At 35.5% G+C, this 10,772-nt stretch overlaps 1 long non-coding RNA gene across 1 annotated transcript in view; it reads right to left on the minus strand.

The window, feature by feature from the left end:
* Positions 1-637: 637 nt before the first annotated feature.
* Positions 638-10,772, minus strand: part of LOC145279596 (uncharacterized) — a 152,495-nt gene continuing 142,360 nt past the window's right edge. The window contains exon 3 of the long non-coding RNA XR_013868408.1: positions 638-1,573. This is a non-coding gene — a long non-coding RNA (uncharacterized LOC145279596). The remainder of the gene's footprint in view (positions 1,574-10,772) is intronic.

Below are 10,772 nucleotides of genomic sequence, written 5' to 3' on the forward strand. Positions count from 1 at the left end.
TGGGAAACGGATGTTTAAAAATCAATAATTAAAACAAAATTTAAAAGATAAAAAATAAAAACAAACTAAACGGCATCTTAAGTTTAAGAATAGCTTTCTTACTCCCTATCCCTTACTCAAGGGGGAACAAGGAGCGTTCTAAGAACAGCCGTTTCCCGTAACTCACCCTGTATAGGGAGGTTATTTATAAGAACATATAGTTAATAAAACATGTTTAAAAACACTTTGAAAACGAGTAAAAAACATATTTAATTTTAAAAAGGAAGCCCAAAATAATCCGTGGAGTTTCGAATAAATACTTTCCTTCTCATCAGAAGGTAGGATTTAGCAAAGTGCGGGATCGGATTTTGCTTGCAAAAGTATTTGATGGAAGTCATAGATCTTATTTGGTAACAAATAGTGAAGGAGAGGGAATATAGTGAGGAAAAAGGTGATTTCACGTGAAGGGATTAGCTGGTGAAGGGTAAAATATCCAATAACGGTAATATCCAAAAACCAAAATCTAAAAAAAGTTGGTTAAGTTTCCATTTTCACAATCAAAATCCATGGGAATATATATATATATATATATATATATATATATATATATATACATATATATATATATATATATATATATATATATATATATACCAAATCTTAACTAAATCAAGGTCAATTTCTCAATGTATTTGTTTTAAAATTAATTCCGAACATTGTAATAACTCTCTTACATTTTATGGCATTCCTATTTTTATATATGGGTTTGCTTTTGCCCATTTTCTCTGAATAATCAAATTCAAATTATCGTTTTCTAACGCTGAAATTTTTCACTATCAAAGTTTAATTATCATTAAATGAAGGCCATCTGTCAGCAAAAGTGCAAATCCTGTAAGGATTTACATATTTGACCATATCGGAATGTAATGTGAATCCCGTCTTTGATGCGTATCAATACTGACCAATTTCTGCGTAAGCCTTTCCATATTGTGGGGAGATCAAAGCCTTGGGAAAACATGTAATCTTTTCAATAAAAACAAGAACAATAGGATGACAAATGAATACAAGCAAAACGCAATCTCATGGAAATAGTTTCCCTTCCCATCATCTTTAGTTTTCTCTGTATATCATTCCCCAGCTATGGGCAAGTAGTTCCAAGGTTTTGTGGATGTCTTGTGAAAGGCCAAGGCAAATAAGAATGAATTTTGACAAAACTCTTGTTTAGAATCCTGATAGGCGGATCATGATTGGCCCCGACTTGTAATTTCCTTCGGACATTTTCAGCAACGTCTAGTAACTAGGAAAACCTAGTTTAGCTTTTCATCCATCCAGGCGTGCAGTTGGCAGGGTATAGCCACAGGAGACGCTGCAGTGCACAAGATTAGCTGAATAACGCCACTTTCTTACGATTCAGAACGTTGCCATTATAACATCATGCTAATAAAATATTCATAATGCATCACTATGTCTGATTTTTGCTTTATCCGTTCCACCTTTTAGTATGTTATTTACAGGATTCATTACAGTTTGCTGGCTCCTTAAGTATTCGGCCATGTGCCATTTGAAGGTCGAGGTCATTTGAAGAAGAGATTGTCTGAAACAGAAAAAAAGTTTTTTCTTTCAGACTTAAATAGTATTTAAATAACAAAGCAAACATCCTTTAAAATACTATTTTTAATTGCTGTTGACAATATATGTTCACACAACTATCTACATACGTACACATGTACACACACACACACACACACACACACACACACATATATATATATATATATACTTTTTTTATCTAAATACACATTGGATCAAATAAGGTGATGTATATAGTGTATATAATTTCTACATTTACTTCAACAGTCTCTCAATAGAAAGAAGATGTTCGTAGAATTGGTATAACACTATTCAATTCGCGACCTTATTCGTCATGTGCTGTCAGAGGTCGGACCCATATAGGTATAACATTATTTGCGACTATATGAGTTGTCGCAATTAATACGACTCAAAGTTTACGAATCAGAGAATTTCGGGCGATATACTGTCAACCATTTGATGACTCCGCGGCACGTCCCTTCTGTATAGAAGATTTTATTATCCTCACGCTGGAAATTCTTGTCTTAATGAATTATCTTCTAGATTGCTCAGTTTAAGATGATGTCGGTGTGTGAAAACTTTTTTCAAACATTTGCTTAGAAATATATTTTTTTTTTAATCTAATGGCTACTCACTTGCTGTGGTAGTATGTTTGTGTTTATTAGAAATGGGGTCGTCAATATTTTCTATCCGTTAGGTAATTATTCGAACCGGCTTCTCGCCGTTGCAGACCACGGGTTTCGGGCTATTGGCTTCATCATCCCTATGGCCGTTACTCTAAAAATTTTCACTTAAAACTCTTGTTCAGAAATGCCTGTCTTATGGTTGGACTTCAATAAGAACAAATAAACCTTTTCGGGCTTGTTCCGCTTGACTTTCCTCGTTTTTACTGGGGACAGTCGTGAAAAGAGGGATCTCATATGGATTTTCTGGGCTTCCTGCTCACCGGAACACTTTCGTCTCGTTCTTTGTCTGTCTGTTTTTCTCTGTGAGCTTTTTATACCGAGGTATATCTCTAGGGACAGGCGACATAATAACCAACCAGATCTTACCCCGTCTCATCACTATTAGTTAATCCAACCACACCGGTTTTTCCTTTACTGTTAAATGCTTCGATTCTCACGGTTAGAACGAAATGAGGGAAAACGCAGTCAAACCCATGATACTAGTCCGGATACCCAAATGCAAACACTATAATTTGTAATAATAATAATAATAATAATAATAATAATAATAATAATAATAATAATAATAATAATAATAATAATAATAATAAATCCTACTACCTTTTCCAGTGCCAAAGCGAAGCCAGAAAAATTATCTTATCTCACAAGTCGTCCATGAGAACATTAACCGACCAGCATTATATAGTAAAAAATAAACGAAAATTAAAACATTTTTGTTAGATTAAACCCTAAATATCTTTCCACCCAAGGTTGTATGGTCTATTCAAAACTCATATGGCGGATATTCTTTAAAGATCCATTGTTTCTATGCTAGCATCATCTAACATGAAGTTGCACAATTTAACCTTTACTCAGCCAGTAGTAGAGTACTATATTAGCCACCGTCTAAAAAAAATTGAATTTCCGAATTGTATGCGAAATTTTAAGGTAACTATTAAATTTACGTGCTCGTATGGTGTTTATAAACTTGGCTCTTTATTTTACAGACGATTGATATATGTGATAAATTTTTTTTATATCGCAGCCAGTTATCGTATCGTCCCATTCCTGAAAGCATATTTGCTGAGTTGTTGAAATTGGCGGCCATATTTGTTGAATTTAGGTTTAACGATGTTAAGCAAAAAGTTGGTAACACATGGTCTTGTGTGGCAAACAATGACACGCATTGTTGTGTGTTTCTATGAAAAACGATTGTTATCTGGATCTACATAACGTTTAATCTACTTTCGATAAGTAGATGACCGATTTTGCCTCATTAATCATGAAAAAGAGACAACTAATTTTCTCTTTACTGAATAACATGCATTCTGCATTAAAGTATACTTATTACACACATCTTAAATATACTTCGCTTTTATTGATGCACTGGTAAAATAACGTCATCGTGTTACCTTACATCAATATATCGTATACCCACGTTTGCAGGATTATATACACGCTGGGATTCGTTTTGCTCTAGAAAATTAAATATTAATTTAATTTGGATCTTAACACATCGAGCTCTTATTACTTGTTCCAAACCAAAATTGGATGAAGAATTGAAAACGATCATGTATATTTTACTCAATAATTGGTACCCTACTGGTGCGATAAATTCATTATACAAAAAAATAAAATACTTTTATCAAATAAAATTAGTACAGTGGCTAAATGTCCAAGTTATATTCGTTTACCATTGCTAAGATCAGTAAGTCAGAAATTTGCCAAGCAAATCACCTCAAGAGTAGAAAAATGCTATTTGGCATCCAATGAACCTGTTGCCTCCTCCAAGAAACCCTTACGGCATTTTCTCGAAAAGACGTTATAGATCCCCATCATAACAATAATATACATATTATTTACATTCATTGCACTACTGTTCTCATCTGGAGTAGGAGTTTTCCCGTTTTTCACGTTTCGGTCGATGTAACGTTCGACCTTCTTCAGGTGTATCTTGTCGATATGTGTCTGTAAAACTCGGAAATTTCGACGGAATTTCGACTGAATTTTGAGCGGAACCCTTTATTTTATTCACCCGGGTAGTGTGCCCTTGTTCCGTCAGCCATGAGTTGATAGAGGTCCTAAGTAATTCTTAATTGTATTTTTGGTCGCCCACACTGAGGATATAAAAATCACCCCTTCTCAGGGTATCACTAAAAAAAAACAAAGCTCAAAGGGATGTGAACCCGATATCATCCGGGCTGTACTATTAAAACATGCTTAGCTGAGGTTTTCTCCAAACATTTCGACAAATGTCTCAACGAACCTTGCTTTCCTAGCTGCTTGACAACTGTTTGTGTGGTATCAGTTTACAATAATTTTAGCGAAAAACTGACCCATTAAATTATCGCCTCATTAGCCTACTTCCTCTCTTCGCCAAAATATCTGAATCCATAATTAATCAAGCTCTTGTCACCTTACAGTTGCTTAACTTCTGATTGAACAACAATATGGATTTAGGCGAGCCTGGTCTTCAACAGATATCCTAACTGCGATCTCCAAACGTATGAAATATACACTGGACAAAGTAGGAGAGGGTAGAGCGGTAGCCCTAGATATATCTATGGCTTTTAACAGGGTATGGTACGATGGTCTTCTCAGGAAAATCAGATCATACGGTATCAGTGGACGAATACTTAGCATAATACAATCCTTCTTAAATAAGGGAATAATTCGGGTTATCCTCGGCGGTCGTACATCTAAACTATATGATATAAATGCGGGTGTACCTCAGGGGGCGATGATTGGACCTTTATTATCCCTAATATTCATAAATGATCTCCCTGGTAAAATAGTCTCTGAGATAGAGTATATTTGCTGATAGGGTATGATACGATGGTATTCTAAGGAAAATCTGTTAGAAGGATAGTAATTATCGCTCATAGTTATAGGTATAAGGATAGAATACATTGAGCTAACTGATTAAATAACATATTTTTAACATATACAAGTTGAATGTCCTTCTATGATATCAAGAATGTGTTACTGTTTATCATACATTTTTATAATAAATTTGACAAATTGATAAGTTATGTATATATTAATGGTATGTTTAATATATTTATATGGTACGTGTATTTGAATTTGATAATTAATCCAGTCTAAGTTAGGGTCAACATATAATTTGTATTAAGTAAACAATACAATCATATCTTTACTTTTTATTCATTGATTTATTTATTGTAAACTAGTCGTGAGAATGCATGAAGCCACTTGATGTAAAGAGCTAACTGCATCTTTCAACTGATCCGAAAGATGGGAAATAATAAATACGTTCATCTAGGTATTATTTGCTTGAATAATATTCTCTGGAAGGCTATTTATATAAAAAAAAAATGTTGACCTAGAAGAAATCCGTTAGTAACACAAGCACTGATAACAAAAAATGAAGAAATTTCCTCAAGAGTTACTCGCAAAATTCGATGCGAATGAACTGACATAACAATGAAAAGAACTTTACTAATACAACCTCGACGTATTTGTAGAAGACCAGGGCGCCACACTCTGTCAGACAAATTTGAAATGCAAAACGCAGTGTCCCTACACTCGCTGGAATTATCCATGAACTGTCAGTGCACTGTCAGTGGCTTTGCACCGAGGATCCTCTTCAACATTTCTTTTTCACAAGACGCAAGATTCTTTCAGGGGGCTTTGGGGGACCTAAGTGATATTTGTGCAATCTTTGTCCTCTTTTGTGAATTGTACGATCACTATATTAAGAGTAGAAAATAGCACTGAAAGATTCCCTGCTATTTTGTGTTGACTAAGACAATTTTTATGTTTACCAATGATTCATCCTCGCAGAAATTCTGACAGGTCTGATGTTTTTATGGTCATGGCATGCTTCAATATTGGGATACTCTAAGTTATCTCAACACTATTCTTATCTGCAAACATGAATGAGCATATATTAATTTTAGGAAATATATTTATCATAGTGTTTATTCTTTTCAGTCATGTACACACACACCACACAAACACATACACCACACACATATATATGTGCATGTGTATGTGTGAGTATATATATATATATATATATATATATATATATGCATTTGTGCGTGTATGATCGTGTGTGTGTTTCATACACACTTGATCACTGTTCTGAGCCAAATCCTGAAGCTTCCGTAATTTAACTTAAGGACATATGCCCGGGTGTCTCTGTCCACCAGCGTTACTACAAGCACATCTGCAAATTGGGCTTGGATGATTTCACTGTCTCTTACCGCACTCTCAGGGAAGCCCCTTATAGTTAAACCTAAAACCGCTTTGCAAGCGCGGTTATCTTCTTTCTAAGCTTTTGCCTGCGTCCATATCTTTGAAAGTCATCCTCTTCTTTCGATTGTCTGGTCTTAATTTTAAAAAATGTTAATTTCGGTTTGGCGGTGGTCGTACCTGCATAGACGTCACGTTTTCTCCGTTCTACTTCTCCTTCGTGATACAGATACGAGCCTGTCTTCCTACTACCATTTTTTTTTGCTCAACAAACACATCCAAACACCTGGGCAACACCGACCTGGAATGCTAGTAAGAGATGATGGCTTTCAAAAATATCGGTAAAAAAGCGACCCCCCTGTAGAAACGTCCCAAGTTGAGGGTTAAGATAGCTTTTAGCCAATTTTTCGATATTTGTCGTCGGAATGGTCGAACTTCAAAACGATATTGATCTTGATTAAATCCGTCGCCCTTGTCGAAAGTTGTAGGCAGAAATACAAATATACATACATACATACATACATACATACATACATTTAAATATTGGTAACTAAAATTTCTCGACCTAAACGGATTAAACCCTTATTTTGATCCCTTAACATTTATTGTTTTGGGCTCAAATAAAGTTATGAAGTTTCATCCATGTCCAAGGAACCTATATCTAAAATTTCAAGTGTCTAGACCAAAAATTGTCGGAGGAGATTGGTATAGTTCTCAAAGGTCAAATCGTTAAACTTTGACCCCTTAACAGGCAAATCTCTTGCCGAAAACCAATGACATAGATTTTCCCAAATCTCAGTACCCCGTATATCAAATTTCGAGTCTGTAGACTAATAGTTGACAGGGTTATTGCGTAGGGAAATGTACACACACAGACACACAGACGGACAGATACACAGACAGACAGATACATGTAAACATTCACTTTTATACATATACTGGCATTGGTGCCCGGCGTTGCCCGGGTGTTTGGAAGGGTAAGCTGAGCAAATAAATAACAAAACAAAAAAAACGGTATTTTTTTTAATTTTTACCCTTATTTTGATCCCTTAACATTTATTGTTTTGGGCTCAAATTAAGTTATGAAGTTTCATCCATGGCCAAGGAACCTATATCTAAAATTTCAAGTGATTAGACCCCAAATTATCGGAGGAGTTTGGTAGACTTCTCAAAGGTCAAATCGTTGAACTTTGACCCCTCAACATCCAATTTTTTTTGCCGAAACCGATCAAATAGATGTTCCCTAATCTCAGTACCCTGTATATAAAATTTCGAGTCTGTAAAATTAAAATTGACAGAGTTATTGCGTAAGGAAATGTACACAGACAGACACAGAGACAGATACACAGACACCTTTACTTTTATAGATATATTAGCAGTTCTGCCTGTCTTTTCTCGGTCTCTATGTACTGTTCCTAAGGTTATGTGCATATGTATATACTAAAATATGTGAATATGTAAAGTAATGCCTTTCTGCATAATAGTCTAATAATAACTACCATAGAGAAAAGACAGCCAGACATTTTCACTTTTATAGATAGATTGATAGATAGATAGATAGATTGGATGCAATAGATAGTAATGGTTTTAAAAGTATACAAAAAAGACTCAGACGCAACCACCGAGAATCGAAACCAAACCGTTCAACTCACGATTTATTTTGCCTCTGCCGCCAATGACTGGGCTATGAAAACATGTATACTGCAAGGCTAAAAATTAAAACATGAACCAATAGCGACTATTTATGCATTCGTAATGCCCCCGTTCGACCTTGACCTGACAAATTTCATTTTTTTTAATTTTCACACTTTCGCACCGATTTTTTCAGGATAAAACCCAAATATAAAGGTGTGTATGGATTCAAATACCTTATATTTGAAGTTTCATGTCTGTAGACCAAAAACTCTAGGAGGAGTTTGGTAGGCAAAATTTGTTAAACAAAAATACATAGATATACTTAAATATATATAGAAACAATTTTGTGTATACTATAAACTTTTTACGCAAATATTATGCCGATATAAATCATGTAGAATATCTGCATGAATATAATTGCACGTAATATGCACGTAATATTGCACTAAAGATGAGCATCCCATTATACACCGAAGCAACTAATAGAGAATTAATTAAAATGAATGTTTAAAAGAATATGCAAATTAGCTACATCTTTTGCTAATGAATGAGATTCAAATACACATATATGAAAAAAAAATGCATTTTCGTTTTAAATAAACAGAAAATAGGGTTTTTAATATCAATACCAATACACACAAATGAAAACCGAATATATAGGAGTATCGATAGAATAGTATAAGTGCCCGGCGTTGGCCAGGTGTATGCTGAGCGGAAAAAAGCTCAATTTTTTTAAATTGTGATCCCTTAAAATTTATTGTTTTGGGCTCTAATCGAGTTATTAAGCTAGATCCATGTTCAAGTAGCCTATATCTAAAATTTCCTAACATTTATTAATGACCTCCCCGACAAAACTGCCTCTGAGATGGGTATATATGCTGATGATACTACACTCTATAACAGGCATGACAGGAAAACAAATGAACACATATCTAAAGAAATGGCAAAAACACTAGAGGATGACCTCCAACCTGTAGTGGAATGGGGGACATAAATGGATGGTTACATTCAATGTTGCCAAGACTAAACTGGTTTCCTTCAATAATTACAAGAAACCTTCTCTGCCACCAATAGCAATGGCGAGTGACTCCCTGTCTGAGAGTACATGTTTCAAACTGCTTGGCCTAACGTTCACAGGAAACATGAGTTGGAACTATCATATTGAAAACATTATCAGGGCCGCTGCAAAGAAGGTAGGCTCTCTCTACCGTGCTAGAAAGCTGCTGACACCTGAAAATATCCTGTACCTCTATAGGGCCACCATTCGCCCATGTATGGAGTATTGTTGTCACATTTGGGCTGGTGCATCTGCTACTAGTCTCTCGCTCCGAGACAAGGTTCAGATAAGAGTCGCCAATCTGATAGGCCCTGAACTGGCATCTAAGCTTCAGCCTCTGTCCCATCGACGAAACGTTGCATCCCTCTGCTTGTTCTACAAGTATTTTAATGGTGAATGCTCTGAAGAACTGCAGAAACTTGTGCCCCACGACGTAGACATCCTCGACAAACCCGAGAGGCAGCTAAATCCCACCCCCACACAGTAGAGATCCCTAGATGTAAAAGATATTTCTACTCCAGTAGTTTCTTCCCCAGAACCGCTAGACTCTGGAATTCCATTCCAAGTTCCTGCTTCCCCCACTGTACTGACATGCAGAAGTTCAAGTGTAACGTGAACCGACATCTTGCTGCCCAAATCCCAACATAGTGCCCCAGTAGTTGCTGCCCTTGATAGTAGCCCCCTACACCAAAGTGGCAATGCGCCTTGTTTGGGGTGAAAATGTAATTTTAAAAAAAATGTTTAGACTCCAAAGTGTTGGATGAGTTTGGAAGAGTTCTCAAAGGTCAAATCGTTAAACTTTGACACCTTAACAGCCAAATTTCTGGCCAAAACCGATCATATAGATTTTCCCACATCACAGTACCCTGTGTATCAAATTTTGAGTCTGTAGACTGAAAATTAGCATAGATATTGCGTAGGGAAATGTACACAGACTCACAGACAGACACACAAACACACAGACACGTTAACTTATATATATATATATATATATATATATATATATAGATAGATAGATAAATATAGATAGATAGGTATATCCATATATCTATGAAAGTGAACATTTCTGTGTATCTGTGCGTCTGTCTGTGTGTCTGCCTGTCTGTGTATATTTCCCTACGCAACAACTCTGTCAATATTTAGACTACAGACTCGAAATTTGATATCCAGGGTACTTAAATTTCCGAAAATCTATGTGATCGGTTTTCGGCAAGGAATTTCGCTGTTAAGGGGTCAAAGTTCAACGATTTGACTTTTGAGGACTCTACCAAACTCCTCGGACAATTTGGGTCTAAACACTTGAAATTTTAGATATAGGTTCCTTGGAGATGGATCTTACTTTAAAACTTTATTTGAGCCCAAAACAATAATTTTTAAGGTGTCATAATAAGGGTCAAACCTTAAAAAATTGACTGTTGAACTTTTGAATAAAGGGTATTGAGAGATAGGACAAGCTTTTTAATCGGTTTGGCTGGAAAAATTTTAGTTACTAATATATAAATGTATGTATGTCTGCCTTACACTTTCGACAGAGTCGACAGATTTAGCAAGATCAGTATCGTTTTGAAGTTCGACCATTCCGACGACAAATATCGAAAAATTGGCTAAAAACATTAATATCTTCACCC

The sequence above is a fragment of the Euprymna scolopes genome, chromosome 7 (genome assembly GCF_053919585.1).
Source record: "Euprymna scolopes isolate OS-2025 chromosome 7, ASM5391958v1, whole genome shotgun sequence".
In the NCBI taxonomy this organism is placed as follows: domain Eukaryota; kingdom Metazoa; phylum Mollusca; class Cephalopoda; order Sepiida; family Sepiolidae; genus Euprymna; species Euprymna scolopes.